Source organism: Sus scrofa, chromosome 11, assembly GCF_054392235.1.
Source record: "Sus scrofa isolate SSC_HxYL_T2T_F1_AM1 chromosome 11, Sscrofa_HxYL_maternal_Yorkshire_Landrace_v2.0, whole genome shotgun sequence".
Classification (NCBI taxonomy): Eukaryota; Metazoa; Chordata; class Mammalia; order Artiodactyla; family Suidae; genus Sus; species Sus scrofa.
In genome coordinates this window covers 25,822,203-25,839,096 of record NC_139393.1, presented here as the reverse complement: position 1 = coordinate 25,839,096, position 16,894 = coordinate 25,822,203, and the positions used below count along the sequence as shown (strand labels likewise).

At 43.1% G+C, this 16,894-nt stretch overlaps 1 protein-coding gene and 1 long non-coding RNA gene across 3 annotated transcripts in view; both read right to left on the bottom strand.

Moving 5' to 3' along the window:
* The window catches only part of VWA8 (von Willebrand factor A domain containing 8), a 545,205-nt gene that overhangs the window by 238,877 nt on the left and 289,434 nt on the right, over window positions 1-16,894 (bottom strand). The gene's annotated exons all lie outside the window — the stretch shown is intronic.
* On the bottom strand, window positions 6,460-10,951 carry LOC146398598 (uncharacterized). Its single transcript, XR_014819602.1, has 2 exons — window positions 7,174-10,951; window positions 6,460-7,082 (listed from the first exon to the last, which is right to left on the bottom strand). It is a non-coding gene; the product is annotated as an uncharacterized LOC146398598 (long non-coding RNA).

Here is a 16,894-nt window from a genome sequence, read left to right as displayed (position 1 = left end):
AAAAAAGCAAAGCAAAGCGAGCACATGTGTTTGTTTCAAAGACTGCTGTTTGAAATGGCCCTCCTGAAAGTATCCGTATTTAGTTCATTCATTTGATGAACAAATGGTGGGTGTCCAGTAAGTCCTGTGTGCTAGCCCTGGGCCTGTGGTGATAGACAAAACAGCAATGTTTCCTCCTTTCAGTTTTGATATCACACGTGGAATCAGTCACAGTCTCTGCTCTTTTTTTTTTTTTTTTTTGGTCTTTTTAGGGCTGAACCATTTAGCACATGGAGGCTCCTGGGCTGGGGTGGAATCCAAGTTGCAGCTGCTAGCCTACACCACAGCCACAGCAACATGGGATCTGAGTCATGTCTGCCACCTACACCACAGCTCGTGGCAACACCGGATCCTTAACCCACTGAGCAAGGCCAGGGATCGAACCCACATCCTCATGGATACTAGTTGGGTTTGCTAGCCACTGAAGCCACGACGGGAACTCCAGACGCCCTTTTAAAATTTTATTATTTTATTATTTTGGCTGTGTCTGAGGCACGTGGGAATTTGGGGGCCAGGGACTAAACTCACGCCACAACAGTGACCTGAGCCACCTCAGTGACAATGCTGGGTCTGTAACCTGCTGAGCCACCAGGGAACTCCAGATTTCCTTTTTGGTTTTTTTTTTAAGCCGTGTAAAAAATTCTATTGGAATAATTTTTTTTTCAAAGCTTGAGATTATATTATTGAAATGTTTAAAACATTTCTCTCCTTTTTTTTCTGCCAATAACCAAGCCCTTTTCCCTCACAGAAAAGAACCTTGAGTTTTGAAACAGTTCTTCCCTTGACATTAGGGGGTGGGCATTATTTCCCCTAAAAGTAAACAAGGGAATAAAAACAAGGTGACTCAAAGGATGAGGAAGTATGTTTTTCTAGAGAACAAAAGATCCTTTCACAGTATGTCAAAGACTTAACTGTGAACTTTCCTGAATGTAAACCCTGTTCAAATGGCAAAAGGAATTTCATCTATGTCTATAAAAGGTTCTGCACAATAGTTCTTGCTTGAAGCTCCATTTCCAGGCAGTAAAATAATCTTTTTTTCAAATGCTTTGCACAGAGACCTACAAACATTGAAAAAAATGGTCCCAGGCGCGATACAACTATAATTACCATCATAATAGCAATAATAACACATAGATCAGAGAACTGCTGAAGGCAAGCTATGTCATAAAATATAAGAACCTCATTTATGCCTAGAATCTTCAGGAATAAAGACGTGCTTTCTGAGAAAGTTTACAATCGGAGGCCGATGCTTCCCAAAACTTATAGGGCACTGATTTTAAAACCAGATTGTGTTATGATCATAGGAGAGGAATATTTATATTTTAAACTGACAGGAATTACGAGATGTCAGCTAAAACTGTTTCAGTTTTCCTACCTTAACGTTTTGGCCTTCACAGGCCTAGTTCTAATAAATTTAAAATGGATGCTGATAATTATGTTTATAATATTTACTAGAGGAGCTCCTGTTGTGGCTCAGCAGGTTAAGAACCTGACGAGTATCCATGAAGATGTGGCTTCAACCCCTGGCCTTGCTCAGTGGGTTAAGAATCCGGCATTGCCTCAAGCTGCAGTGTAGGTTGCAGAGGCGGCTCGGATCCAGTGTTGCTGTGGCTGTGGTGTAGGCCTGCTGCTACAGCTCCAATTTGATCCCTCGCCTGGAACTTCCATACGCCGCAGGTGCAGCTGAAAAGGGGAAAAAAAAAATTAATAGAGCTCTACGCTATAATCAAATTATATGATTATTATGGAAATGCCCGAAATCATTCTTACCCATCTGCAGATTTTGCAGACACCTCATGATCACCATTATCAGCCCCAAACCCACTGCAGGCAGCTGCTAAGGCTCTTTCTCCCATCATTATGGAAGGATTGCACAATTTCTAGGATATGATCTATAAGGAGTAAAACTCAGGGTCAGAGGATGTTGAGATGTCATTTGGGGTTTTCCGTGGTCAAATGGTGACTATGCAATGAGAATGATTTGTTCTACAGGACCCCGTGGCGTGCGAAGGGGGTGGGCAGCAGCAGGGTTCATGTGCCTCTGAGATCAGCATCTGTGTGACACTCCTCCCTGTCCCCACAGCCATGGGTCTGGGCAGCCTCTGTTCTCTCCAGGACCATGGGAGGAACATGTGGTTTAGTCACATCCTTGAAAAAGGAGCTTGTTGCTTCCTCAGCAAGAGAAGGGGCCCCGGGAGAGAGGGGGTCCCCAAGGAGCTCCTGAATAGTTTATTCCAGGTGGAGGAAAGAGGGTATGACATTGAGAGAGGGTGATGGCATCTCCTGGCAGCCACCCCTGGCTGGACTGGAGAGAGGCATGAGATTTCATGTTCCTGGGAGGGAGGGAGTCAGGCAGAGGAATCATAAGGTTCATGCTGTAAAAATAGCAAGAAAGAACCATTCCTCCTGATTCTCGATTCCTCCGGATACCCGATTCCTCAGTTCCCCCGTCCTAAGTTAAGGAGGAGTCCCCCAAATACAGAAGTGCCTCTTCCGTCCGTCCTTCCTTCCTTCCTTCCTTCCTTCCTTCCCTTCTCTCTTTCTCTCTTTCTCTCCTTCTTTCCTTCCTCTCTCTCTTTCTTTCATCTTTTTAAGGCAGCATCCACGGCATATGGAAGTTCTCAGGCTTAGGAGTCGAATTGGAGCTGTAGCCACCGGCCTTTGCCACAGCCACAACAATGTGGGATCCGAGCTGCGTCTGCCACCTACACCACAGCTCACGGCAATGCCAGATCCTTAATCCACACTGAGTGAGGCCAGGGACGGATCCCAATCTTCATGGATACTAGTCAGGTTTGTAACCCACTGAGCCATAACAGGAACTCCAGAACTGCCTTTTCAACTTCTGCCATGAGGTGAACATATAATCTCAGATAAATCATTTAATCCTTCTAGGGCTCAGCCTTTTTAATTATTTTAATTTTTTTGGTTGCGCCTGTGGCATGCGGAACTTCCTGGGCCAGGGATTGAACCTGTGCCACAGCAGTGACCCAAGCTGCTGCAGTGACAATCCTGGATCCTCAACTCTCTGAGTCACCAAGGAACTCCCCTGGGGCTTAGTTTGCATATCAGGATTGGTCTTGTGATTTCTGAGGTACCTAAAGTTATTAACAATGCAAAATATTTTGGGACTAACACATACATACTTCTGTATAAAACAGATGATTAATAAGAACCTACTGTATAGCACAGGAAAATCTACTAGTTTGTAATAGCCTATATGAGAAAAAAGAATGGATATATTTACATGTATGACTGATTCACTTTGCTGTATGCCTTAAACTAATACAACATTGTAAATCAACTATACTCCAATAAAATTAAATTTTAAAAAAGACACGTCAAAGATAAAAAGAACAGCAAATAGTTACTGAGTGCTAATTTATTTATTTTTTTTTTAGGGCTGAACCTGCAGCATATGTTAAGTTCCCAGGCTAGGGGTCGAATCAGAACTGCAGCTGCCAGCCTACACCACAGCCACAGCATAGAGGATCCCAGCCACATCTACGACCTACACTACAGCTCACGGCAATGCTGGATCCTTAACCCACTGAGTGAGGCCAGGTATTGAACCTGCGTCTTCACGGATACCAGTCAGGTTCGTAACCTGCTGAGCCACAATGGGAACTCCCTGAGTGGGAATACTTACCATACGCTAAAATATGCCTGGATGGTGTATATTAATATTTGCCATATGCTCTACACATGGATTAGCTCATTCATCCTTACAGCTCCCTTTTCCAGAGTTATCATTCCCATTCAGCGTGAAAAGACTGAGGCTTGGAGAAGTACAGTAAGTCACTCACAGTCACACGGCTAATACCGAGTGGAGACAGGATACAAAGGCTGGTCTCTCCAGTTTCAGTATTGGTCCTTTTATGAGTTTTGCCAGCTTGCCCCCGTTTCGTGATTTACCATAATAAACAGGTGTGAGTCACTCTTTCAAAAAAAGAGGACATTAGTCTGGGACCGGAAGAGTGAACTGGATATAAGCCACGATTTTGCTCCTTGGAGGAGAGGAAGTTTGGCTCCTTCCTTCAGCGTTTGTCTGCCCTATCTCCCTTCCTAGCATCTGGCAGGGAGGAATGGCCAGCCTGACTTGGTAAAGGCCAGGATATCCACTGGGCTATTTTCCAAGTGTGCAGTCATTCTGCATTAGATGTGTAATAGGCTCCCTGGTAGTTCCTGCTTTGGGGAAGCCAGCTGACCCGTTTCTGACTTCTCTCCTTGAGGGCGATCCAGCCGGTCTTGTTCTTTTTCTTTCTGCTCTACCTCGCCTGTGCTTGTACCTGAGAGGGGAGGTCAGGCTGGGGCTTCTGCAGGGAGGCCTGAGGGTTTAAGGGAAGGAAGCAAGAAGACCCACTTCGGTCACAAGACCTAAGTTTTGTTTGTTTTTATTTCTCCCGCATCGAGGATAGCTGGGTACTGGTCCACTTACTAATAACTTGGGTATATATTACACTGGTACTTTGGGTCCTTTTTGCCTAGTTTTCTTATGTTTACAGCTCCCTTGGTTTGGAATCCTGATGAGAGAATGTGTAAGCAATAAGTAAGACATTCCTAAGCCCTAGGGTAATATAATCTGATATCCTTAAGATCTCAGGTTGCCTATAACAAGTACAGAGACTGAGTCAGTGACTTCAAAAATATCCACAAAAGAAAGCTCAGGCCCAGATGGCTTCATCATTGAAGCCTACCACACATACAAAAGAAGAATTAATAACAATTCTTTGTAAGAATCGTTAGAATTGTTCACAAGGACCACTTTTCGACTGATTCTATGATGCCCGTATGATCCTGATACCAAAACCAGAAAAAGACATCAGAGGAAAAGAAGGCTACAGATGATTATCTTTTATGAATAGGGATGCAAAAACCCTCAACAAAATAATAGCAAACCTAAATGTAGCAATATTTTAAAAAGGATGATACACTGTGATGAAATGGGTTATATCCCAGGAATGCAAGGTTGGTTTCACATGAAATTCAATTAATATAATACACCAGATGAAGCAATGAAGGGGAGGAAACCACGTGGTCATCTTAAAAGATGCAGAAAAGGCATCTGGCATAATTCAACACTCCTTCATGCTAAGAACATTCAATTAACTCGGCAGGAAGTGAACTTCCTCAAACAGATAGAGGGTGTCTACAAAAAACCCACAACTAGCATTATACTTAATGGTGACAGACTGAGTGCTTTTTTCTTTGATGAGTAAAAGGACAAGGACGTCCATGCCACACCAGTTTAGCATGGTACTGGAGAGTCTAGCCAGTCAGGTAAGAGACTGAAACGAAAGGCATCCAGATTGGAAAGAAAGAAGTAAACCTACCTCTATTTGCAGATAACATAGTTTTGTATATATAGAAAATCCTAAGGAACCCATTAACACTATTAGAACTAATACACAAGTTCAATGAGATTTCAGGATACAAGGGCTCAATGATAAAAGTCAGTTGTATCTCCATACATTAGCTATGAACAATCGGAAAAGGAAGTTAAGAAAACAATTCCAATGACCATAACATCAAAAGGAATAAAAGAGTGCAGAACTGACACTCCAAAAACTATACAACATTCTCAAAAAAAAAAAAAAATTAAAGACCTAAACAAATAGGACATCCATGCTCATGGATCAGAAGACCTGTTTAGATTGCTCTACAGTCTGAATATTTCTGTTCCTCCCAATTCACATGTTGAAATCTTTTTTTTTTTTTTTTTTTTGTCTTTTTAGGGCTGCACCTGTGGCATAGGGAAGTTCCCAGGCTAGGGGTCAAATCGGAACTACAGCTGCCGGCCTATACTACAGCCACAGGCATGTCAGATCCGAGCCAAGTCTGTGACCCACACCATAGCTCACGGTAACACCGGATCCTTCACCCACTGAGTGAGGCCAGGGATCGGACGGGCATCCTCATGGGTACTAGTGGGATTCGTTGCCCCCGAACCATGACAGGAACTCCATATGTTGAAATCTTAATGCCTGATGTGATGGTGTTAGGCAGTAAGGTCTTTGGGAGGTGCTTAGGTCCTGAGAGTGGAGCCCTCGGGAATGGGATTACTGCCTTTATCAACGAAATCCCAGACAGCTTAACCCTTCCGCTGTACGAGGACAACATGAAAACATGCTGAACCAGGAAGAGAGTCTTCACCAGCTTGAACCACGAACACTCTGCTGGCTTAAGTGGTTTAATTTTTTTTAATTATTGATAATTTAAAAAATTTAAAATTATTGATAATTTGGTAAGTATAATACATACTAGGACCCAGGAGAAATAAGTATGAGGAAAACACAGTCCCTGGGGAGTTCCCATTGTGGTGCAGTGGAAATGAATCTGACTAGTATCCATGAGGATGCAGGTTTGATGAGCTGGGGCGTAGGTCGAAGATGAGGCTCAGATCCCAGCTATGGTAGGCAGTTCTTTTTTTTTTTTTTTTTTTTTTTTTTTTCTTTTTGACTTTTTTTTTTCTAGGGCTGCTTCTGAGGCATATGGAGGTTCCCAGGCTAGGGGTCTAATTGGAGCTGTAGCCCCCGGCCTACGCCAGAGCCACAACAACTCGGGATCCGAGCCGTATCTGCGACCTACACCACAGCTCACGGCAACGCCGGATCCTTAACCCACTGAGCAAGGCCAGGGATTGAGCCTGCAACCTCGCGGTTCCTAGTCGGATTTGTTAACCACTACGCCACGACGGGCACGCCCTGGGATGGACTTTTGAGATTGATGGCTGTTACCCACAGAAACAGGAAAGAGGGAACAGGGGCAGGAATGGGCTGCGGTTGGCTGGCACCTTTAATTACAAGGGTATTGCTTTTCTTTCATCCTATAATTTCCAAAGGTTGCTTGTAAAGAAGGGATGCTATTTTTTTTTTTTCTGTTGACATGCACTTCCAATTTTATGATGTCTATTAGTGGCAAAACAGAATTCACTTCCAGTAACCAGGCTTATGTCAAACCACAGAATTTTAGAGCTGAAGGAAATACAGAATGTACCAGAATGCTTGATGCATGCACTCGGCCTTGTATCTGAGAGGAGCGACCTTCTCCCACCCATGGTTGCTTGCACAAATTAGAACGAAAATTAAAATCATTCTGCAACAAACATCATGCCTTGTATCTGAGAGGAGCGACCTTCTCCCACCCATGGTTGCTTGCACAAATTAGAACGAAAATTAAAATCATTCTGCAACAAACATCATGCCGCCACAAAACTGGTTGGGTCAAGAAATAATCTCATGCCTTGGACTGTTCATTCTAATCTATGTAAATTATAGTCAAAATGATTCAACCTTCCTCCAATAAAACGGGTTGTTGTATATAATCAACACGATCCCTAAAATTTCCAAACTTATTTCCATAGCTCTTTCTGAAATTTAAAATTAGTTCTCCATGCTCTATAATCCTTCTCCCACTTATTATGCAGGGTTGTGACCATAAGTACTAAAATCTCACTTTCAAACTCTGCTCCACAGTTTGCAGAGCACTTGAACATAGGCCTCCATTGGTTTTCACTGTTTTGTGAGGTCGCTGCGATGCTTAGATGCATTTGACAGATGGGGAAACGCGGCTTCAGAAGGGTTAAGTGACTCGCCTAAGATCACGGGATACAACTGGAAATCAAAGTCTGCTCTGGCTACCTGGTTCACAGGTGTTCATTCTGCAGCCACGACAAGAGTCGGAAAAACAAGGGGACGGGAGATTAGATCTTTGCCAACCTAGGCAACAGTCAGCCAGTGAATAGTGACCCACAGAAACAAAAGATTCAGCCTTCTAGAAAACCCCAAAGAAGTCTGCAGCTTTTATCATCCCTCTGAGGGTCCTCCTGAAAGCTGTAAATGACCAAATTAATTATACGTTCACGTACGGATTCACTGCGGCATCAAGAATGTATCGAGCCCTAATTGGGTGTCAGACTCCCAAGGCGACGCCTGAGTGGGACTTGAACTGTGCTCTTGGCGAGTCTGCCTGAGTGGGACTTGAACTGTGCTCTTGGCGAGTCTGCCCTTCTGACACACATCAAAGAAAGAGATCACTGTGTGACCAGGGCACAGGGGTGCCACAGAGGGAGGGACAAATTCTGCTAGGGGTGGATGGGCTGGAGCCATCCACTCAGAAGTGGGTGGGGGGCAGTCCATCCAGAGGGGACATCATGAGGGAAAACAGGGGTCCTGGAAATGCATGTTTAAGAGCTGTGTGGACAGGGTTCGAGCTTCATTCTTTTCATTCTTCTTATGGCTGGAGAATTTTGCTTGGTCACTCATAAGACGCATAAACAGTCAAAAACACTCTGGGCCAGATAAGATTTGTTTTTTTTTTTCCCAACAATTCAGACAGTTACGCTGCTCCTTCTTGTGACTTCAACCTCATACAAAACTGAAAATACATATTTGATAGTCTCTGAGATTTCTTAGAGGACATGCATATAACTTAGGGAAGGAAATATAATTTTTACCTTTTTATATCTGGATAATATTTTGAGATGTTTGTTTTTCTCCCTTTATTTTCTCCTGGGATTTAAGCAGGTTCTATTTTTAAAAATTTATCTCAGGGTAGGTATGTCACAGGGCAGAAAGCAGAGTGAGACCGTCTCTTTTTGGCTCTTGTAGTCTAAACCAGAGACTGGCAAATATTTTCTGTAAAGAGCCAGATGGTTCATATTTTAGGCTTCCTGAGCTATATGTCCAGGTTGTAGCTACCTAATTCTGCACTTGAAGTGCAAAAGCAGCCACAGATAATACATGGAAGAATGAACAGGGCTGTCTTCCAATAAAACTGTATGGGCACGGAAATTTGACTTTCACATAATTTTCATGTGTCATGAAATATAGTTCTTCATTTGTTTTTTTTTTTTAACCATTAAAAATGTAAAAACTGGAGTTCCCCAGTGGTTCAGCAGGTTAACGATCTGAGGGGTGTCGCTTCTATGGCTCTGGTTACAGCTGTGGCACGGGTTCGGATCCCTGGCCCGGGAACTTCTGAATGCTGGGGTGTGGCCAAAAACAAACAAACAAAAAAAGTAAAAACTATTCTTAGCTCGTAGGCCATACAAAAACAGGTGGTGTCATTTGCCAATACCTGTTTTTTTTTAAATTTTTTTTTTTTTAATCTTTTTGCCTTTTCTAGGGCCGCACTCACAACACATGGAGGTTCCCAGGCTAGGGGTTGAATCGGAGCTGCAGCCGCCGGCCTACACCAGAGCCACAGCAACGCGGGATCCGAGCTGCATCTGTGACCTACTCACTGCAATGCCGGGTCCTTAACCCACTAAGCGAGGCCAGGGATCAAATCCGCAACCTCATGGTTCCTAGTCGGATTCGTTAACCACTGAGCCACGACGGGAACTCCGCCAATCCCTGTTTTCAATGCCTAATGCATCAGGAGAACTTGAGAGAACTCGTGGAACAAGTAATGCAAATTCACCAACCCAGGCAAGTTACTTGGAAAAGCTTGGAAGGAAATGGAGCTTCATTGCTTGATGCCACCCCCACCTCCTCCCCTACCCCCAGCTAATTTTCCTGCCAAAATTCCAAATGAATGAGATTTCATTTGAAAATCTGGATTTTGAGTATCTAGAAAATGAGTCTGCATTTCCCCGTGGCAACAGCTAAGTAGAGACTGCCTTCCCCATTGGGGCATTAATTCCTGTTCACCGCAGACTCTCCAGGCCTGTGTCCCCTGCCCCACGCACCCTGCCCTCTGCAACCCAGCACCCAAAGCATTTGATCTAAACTCTGCTGTGCAGAGATCGTCTCCATTGAAAGAGTTTGGGCCCTAGAGAAGCTATGTGGTGAAGAGGAATAAAAACGTGCATATCCGAATCAGAGCAATTGAGGCTGAAATCTCAGCTTTGGTCACTGTTAGAAGAGGGACCTTGGGCAGCTTACTCAACCCAACATCAGAACGAGAGCAATAAACCATAACCTGAAAGGGGGGTTGTGATGACACGGGAGAGAAGGTTACTGAAAGCAGCCAGCACATTCTAAGCCGTTCATAAAAAAAGAATCACCAGAGCTGGACAAGACGGCCGAGTGGAAAGGTCTCGAATCGCTAGGATGGAGACGTTCTTTGACGTCTGTCCTAACGTGAGATCCTGTCTTCACTGTTGCCTTCTGTGGAATGGCCTAAAGGATCAGTTTCCAGGTCTATCTCTTTTTTATAGATAAAGAAATTAAGGCCCAGAGAGATGACAGGACTGCCCAAAGCCACTCATTAGCGGTGGAACCCAGAAGATGATATGGATCTCTCAGTTCTTGACTGGAGGAGATTTCTCTGTATTCCATGACCTCACTAAAAGTTTTGAATCCTTTTCATAAAAGCCTTTCATTTGATAAGTCAAAAGGTCTTCTAATGGAAAGAACATTGATTTGAGTCTTTGGGCTCATCTGATGACACTTTTTTTTTTTTTTTCTTTTTACGACCTCATCCATGGTATATGGAGGTTCCCGGGCTAGGGGTCCAATTGGAGCTGCCGCTGCCGACCTACACCACAGCCAAGGCAATGTCGGATCAAAGCTGCCCCTGTGACCTACGCTATAGCTTGTGGCAATCCTGGATCCTTAACCCACTGAGCGAGGCCAGGGATCAAACGTGCGTGTTCACAGACAGACACTATGTTGGGGTCTTAACCTTCTGAGTCACCATGGGAACTCCCTGACTACACTTTTTAATGATAACCTCCAAATATAGTGAAATGGCCACAGTCCTTAGTTGTTAGAAGTTATCTTGTTCCAAGCTCACAGACACCCTCGTGTGGTCACTAGAAATAATAATTCCAGCCAAATGATCAAGAAAAATCTGGAGCGATTTAAAGGTGACAATGAAGTATAGAAAGATCAGGAGATAAGTGTTAATATACTAATAAAAAATTACCATCGTTATATTCTTTTAGGCCCTTTATCTCCCTCAGACCAAATCTTCAAGGAGACTTAATAATGGATGGTTACTTAGGCTTTGTTCACAATACAAATCTTTGTTATGTGAAGAAAAATATTCAACCTATGTGGTGGCTATATTACCTCAGATCTTTGTAGATTTTCCTCCACTATCAGTGACATTCTGGGACGTTCTGAGTGCAACTGCCACGTGTTGGAGGATCGGAGCCAAGGTAGTTAAACCAGAAGGAAATACTGAAAATCTGCTGAAATACTTCCTATCAAAAGTAAGCACAACCCCATGGGTGGGAGCAGAAGTGTGAGGGCATATTTACTCTATTTATTTATTTATATTTGTCTTTTTAGGGCTTCACCTGCAGCCTATGGACGTTCCTGGGCCAGGGGTTGAATCAGAGCTGCAGCGGCCAGTCTATACCACAGCCATAGCAACATTGGATCCGAGCCGCCTCTGCAACCTATACCACAGCTCCTGGCAATGCTGGATCCTTTACCCACTGAGCAAAGCCAGGGACTGAACCCGTGTCCTCTTGGAAACTAGTCGGGTTTGTTACCACTGAGCCATGATGGGAACTCCAAGGGTGAGAGCGTATTTAGAGAGAAGCTGGTGAGCTCCAATGTTCAGGGCACTCTGGACAGCCATTTGAGAGGGTGACTGGTGAGTTGGGTAAACGGAAGTAGATCTGAATGTTTCTTTTATTAGCAGTATTAACAGGTTGTCCTAAGTCAACAGCAGGGCCCCCAGATCTGCTCCAGTATTTGTCCCAATCCAGAAAGTCAGCGACGAAAGCAATTGGATTTACTTTCTGTGCCACAAAATAATGATGTACTCAAAAAATGACTGAGGCATGTCAAAAGGATAAGGGAACTAGCTTGAAGGGGTTCCCACTGGCTAAATCTGGAACAATATGAACATTAAAATAACTAAGAGTGGGAATGGACCACACCCATTAAATAAGATAGAAATCCACGAAGCCATACTAATAAAAAACCAATGAACAAAAGGAGAAGGAGCGCACTTCCTTAGCTTAGAATACCAGCAAGACCTGGAGAAGGAATGACAGACCTGGACCAAATCACCATTTGGCAACCACAGTGGTAGTGCCTGGTTCAAGCAGCAATCATCAACGGATGAGAAAATTAATGGATGAAAATTTGATGAGAAACAAAATATCTGCCTAGTCTCGAAAGGCATGCTCACAAAACACACACGTTAATTACAAAGGGGGACAAACAATAACTTCACCGTAGAGAGATACAGTGGCGATAAGACCTTCACCAAATGGTCAGCGTTAGCATCACAGGTAATGAGACAAATGGACATTCTGTGCATCCCTAATAGGACACATTGAGAAAAACACAGCATCATTTCTGTGATGTTCCAGCCAAAGAAGCATAAACTGAATTTGAGTCGAGAAAACATCAGGGAAAGCCAAACGGAAGGAGAGTCTCCAAAATGACGTGGCCTATCCTCTTCAAAAATGTCAAGGTCATGAAGGTCAAAGAAAGATGAGGGCCTGTTTTCCACCGAAAGGTAACAAAGAGGCATGTTAACTAAACTGTATCACGCGATCTGGATTGTTTCCTTTTGCTGAAAAGGATGTCAGTGGGACATCTGAAATTTGAGTAAGGTCTGTGATTTAGCCTTGAAGGCCGTATCAATGTGAACTTCCTGATTTTGAGGTCTGTACTGTGGTTATGGAGGAGACTGCTTCTGTTTTGAGGAAACTGTCACTGAAGTGTTTAGAGGTGATAACCTAGCATGTCCGCAACTTACTTTGAAGTGGTTCATCAAAAATATATATGGAAAGATAAAATAAGCAAACAGTTTTAAGAGAGGTAATTAGATTTGGTGATGAAAAACAAAAGGGTAAAGTTTTTGCCTCTATCTGAGAACAGAAATTATAAATAGAGCTTGGATTTGAGGGTCTGGGGAGGGAATATTTTTTCTTTCTGCTGTTTTTATTATCAGCTGCTTTTGGTGAAGGTACGTATACTCCTATAAAACTCACCAAAGATTAAAAGATACAGTGAAAAACTCAGAGGGATTTTATTTCTATATATTTGTATGTGAGATATAATTTATAATTCCAATGTATAAGTGTAAGTAGTAAATATAAAACAAAATATAAAAATAGATATAAGTAAATAAAAGTATCATAGCTATAATTTTTTTTTTTTTTTTGCTTTTTTGGAGGCCACACCTATGGCATATGGAAGTACCCAGGCTAGGGGTTGAACTGGAGCTGCAGCTACTGGCCTACACCACATGCACAGCAACACAGGATCTGAGCTGCATCTGCAACCTACAGTGCAGCTTGTGGGCAACGCCAGATCCTCAACCCACTGAGCAAGGCCAGGGATCGAACCCACATCCTCACAGACACTATGTCACGTTCTTAACCTGCTGAGCCACAATGAGAACTCCATGTATTGCTGTTTAATCTTTTTTTTTTTTTTTTTTTTTTTGTCTTTTTGCCTTTTCTTGAGCCACTCCCGTGGCATATAGAGGTTCCCAGGCTAGGGGTCAAATTGGAGCTGCAACCACCGGCCTACACCAGAGCCACAGCCACGCAGGACCCAAGCCGTGTCTGCGACCCACACCACAGCTCACAGCAACGCCAGATCCTCAACCCACTGAGCAAGGGCAGGGATCGAACCCACAACCTCATGGTTCCTAGTCGGATTCGTTAACCACTGTGCCATGACGGGAACTCCATTGCTGTTTAATCTTAAGAGCAGTCAGAAGCTGATTCTTACCAGAGAGATGTGCAGCTGACTTTTTACACTTCTCAGTAATTATGGGATAGGAAAAAAACACTGCATTTTAGTATTAAGAGTGGAGAGTAACAATAATAGCTATTATGTATTGTTGTGAAATTGGCCTTACATACATGTTGGGGGTTCTATGGATTAACTCAAACCAGACTTAGAACACATGAATTTGTTTCCGATATTATGTCAGGGTTTTCTCTCTCTGGGCAGGGGCTCTTACGTAAACACGATGGCAGAGGGGCTGAGGTCAGGATGACTCACAGTCAAGTTCAGCCCTTTCCCCTCTGGCTATAGCACAAAACCTATTTAAGTGTGAGATTTTCCTCCTAGGGCTCGATAGATGTCCTTGCTCTTTATGGAAAGGATTATTCAAGTCATACCAGCACTGCAAAATAAAAGGCTGGTTAACAGTCTTTAAAACAGAACTATCTAGAAGGAAGAAATAATGAAAATTACCCAATATTAGTTAATTTCTTTTCATGGGGGAAGCAGGAAACCCACTATAATGTCATTGGAACATTGTCAAGAAAAGACTTGACAATTTCTTTTTTCTTTTCTTTTTGTTTTTTTGTATTTTGTCTTTTTAGGGCCGCACCCATGGCATATGGAGGTTCCCAGGCTAGGGGTCTAATAGGAGCTGGAGCCGCCGGCCTACGCCAGAGCCACAGCAACGCGGGATCTGAGCTGAGTCTGCGACCTACACCACAGCTCACGGCAATGCCGGATCCTCAACCCACTAAGCAAGGCCAGGGATCGAACCCGCAACTTCACCGTTCCTAGTCGGATTTGTTAACCACTGTGCCATGATGGGAACTCCAAGATTTGACAATTTCATTCAGAACCCTGGCAACTGGAAAGTCTCCTAAGAAAATGAGAATGTTGGGATTTCCCGTCGTGGCTCAGTGGTAACGAATCTGACTAGTATCCATGAGGACAGGGTTCAGTCCCTGGCTTTGCTCAGTGGGTTAAGGATCTCGTGCTGCTGTGAGCTGTGGTGTAGGTTGGCAGCTGCAGCTCCTACTCAACCCCTAGCCTGGGAATATCCAGCTCCAATTCAACCCCTAGCCTGGGAACCTCTGTATGTCTGGGGGTACGGCCCTAAAAAAAAAAAAAAAAAAGACAAAACAGACACATACACAAAAACCCACAGTGACAGTGACATGTTTTGTAGGCATACAAACATGGCTTAAGTAAGACTGATACTTGACAGGATAAATAAAATCATGGGAACACAGTGGTTTGGAGAGGTAAAGCAACTTCTAAGTAAATGAAATTTCTGGCTTCCTCTGCTCTGCTCTGAAGCTCGTGGGCTTCACACACCTACCCTAGAAATAGCGCACTCTTCTCTCTGGGATCCAGTGCTTTTAGCAGTTTTTTTTGATGGAGGCAGAGAACATTGATGGTTCAGTTATTAGGCAATTCTGGAGGATACATAAGGGCTGTTCTCTGCCTGGAAAGTGAGCAGTAATTATAGAGGAGATCCATTCTTATACCTCTATATTCCTACAGCACAATCCAAAGAGTTTCAAATGAAACTAGTTCTAGAAAATCATTTTAACCCCTAACCTCTGTCTGGCCTTGCACTCTTTGTGTTTAAACTTTTTTTTTTCTTTCTTTTTATGGCTGTACCCGTGTCACATGGAAGTTCTGGGGCCAAGGACTGAACCCAAGGCACAGCTGTGGCAATGCTAAATTTTTCTTTTTAATGATTTTTATTTTTTCCATTATAATTGATTTCTTGAACCCACTGCATTGGGCGGGGGATCAAACCCGCACCTCTGCAGTGACCTGAGCTGCTGCAGCCAGATTCTTAACCCATCATGCCACAGCAGGAACTCCTGGGTCAATTTCTGAACACCTCATTCTGTGGATTTACGTGTTTGGCCTTTTGCTAATATCATACTATCCTGATTATTGTAGTTTTGTGACAAATCTTAAAATTGCATAGTATGATTCCTCTATCTTTATTCTTCTAAAAAACTGTTTTAAGTATTTTAGTTCTTTTGCCTTCCCATATAAATTTTATTTTATTTATTTATTTATTTATTTTTGTCTTTTTGCCTCTTCTAGGGCTGCTCCCGCGGCATATGGAGATTCCCAGGCTAGGGATCCAATTGGAGCCGTAGCCACCAGCCACCGGCCTATGCCAGAGCCACAGCAACGTGGGATCCTAGCCGCGTCTGCAACCTACACCACAGCTCATGGCAACGCTGGATCCTTAACCCACTGAGCAAGGGTAGGGATCGAAACCCGCAACCTCATGGTTCCCAGTTGGATTCGTTAACCACTGCGCTACGACGGGAACTCCTCCCATATAAATTTTAGAATCAACACGTCTATAAATCAAATCAGTTATAAAAGTCAGCTATAAAAAGTCCTATTGGGATTTTGATCAGAACTGTGCTAAATCAGTTTGGAGAGAATTGCCAACTTTATTATGATTGAGTTGAGTTTTCCAATTCATGAACTCGGTATATTTCTCCTTTTATTCAAATCTTTGATTTCTCTCACTAGTGTTTTGTAGTATTCAGCATACACATACATGTACATAACTCAGATGAATCCTTCACCCATTGTACCACAAGGGAATTCTCAGGTTTACAAGTTTAATAGCATTTTTAGTCTACCCTCACATCTGATTAACAGCTTGGCTGCGTATAAAATTCTAGGTCAGAAATAATTTTCCTTGTGTCATTTTCCCTTTAAGATCCAAGGCTGCTGTGGGGAAGCCCAATGCCATTAGGACTTAGAATACATTTTATAAAACCTGTTTCCCACATCCCTCAGGTTTGAAGTTTTCGGCCCGTTCTCTTTACCCACAGGGTTCTAAAATTTCAAGTGGATATGCCTCAGTTGTGTGTGTGTGTTTCCGTTTGTTGTATCAAACATCTGTTCTTTAGTTTAATGAAATTTTCTTAAATTTCTTTTGGGGTCACTTCCTGGCCTTTCATTTTTCTCTTTCTGAAATTCTTATTAGCCAGCTAAGACTTACCTTCTTTCTTCTATTTTCAATTTTCTGTCTTTTGGGAGAGTTTTCTAATGTCCAATCTCTTCCATAAAAACTTATTTCTGCTACCCTACCCCTCTTTTTTTTGGCCATGTCCACAGCATGTGGGAGTCCTGGGCCAGGGATCAAACCTGCACCACAACAGTGATCCAAACCACAGCAGTGACAATGCCAGATCCTT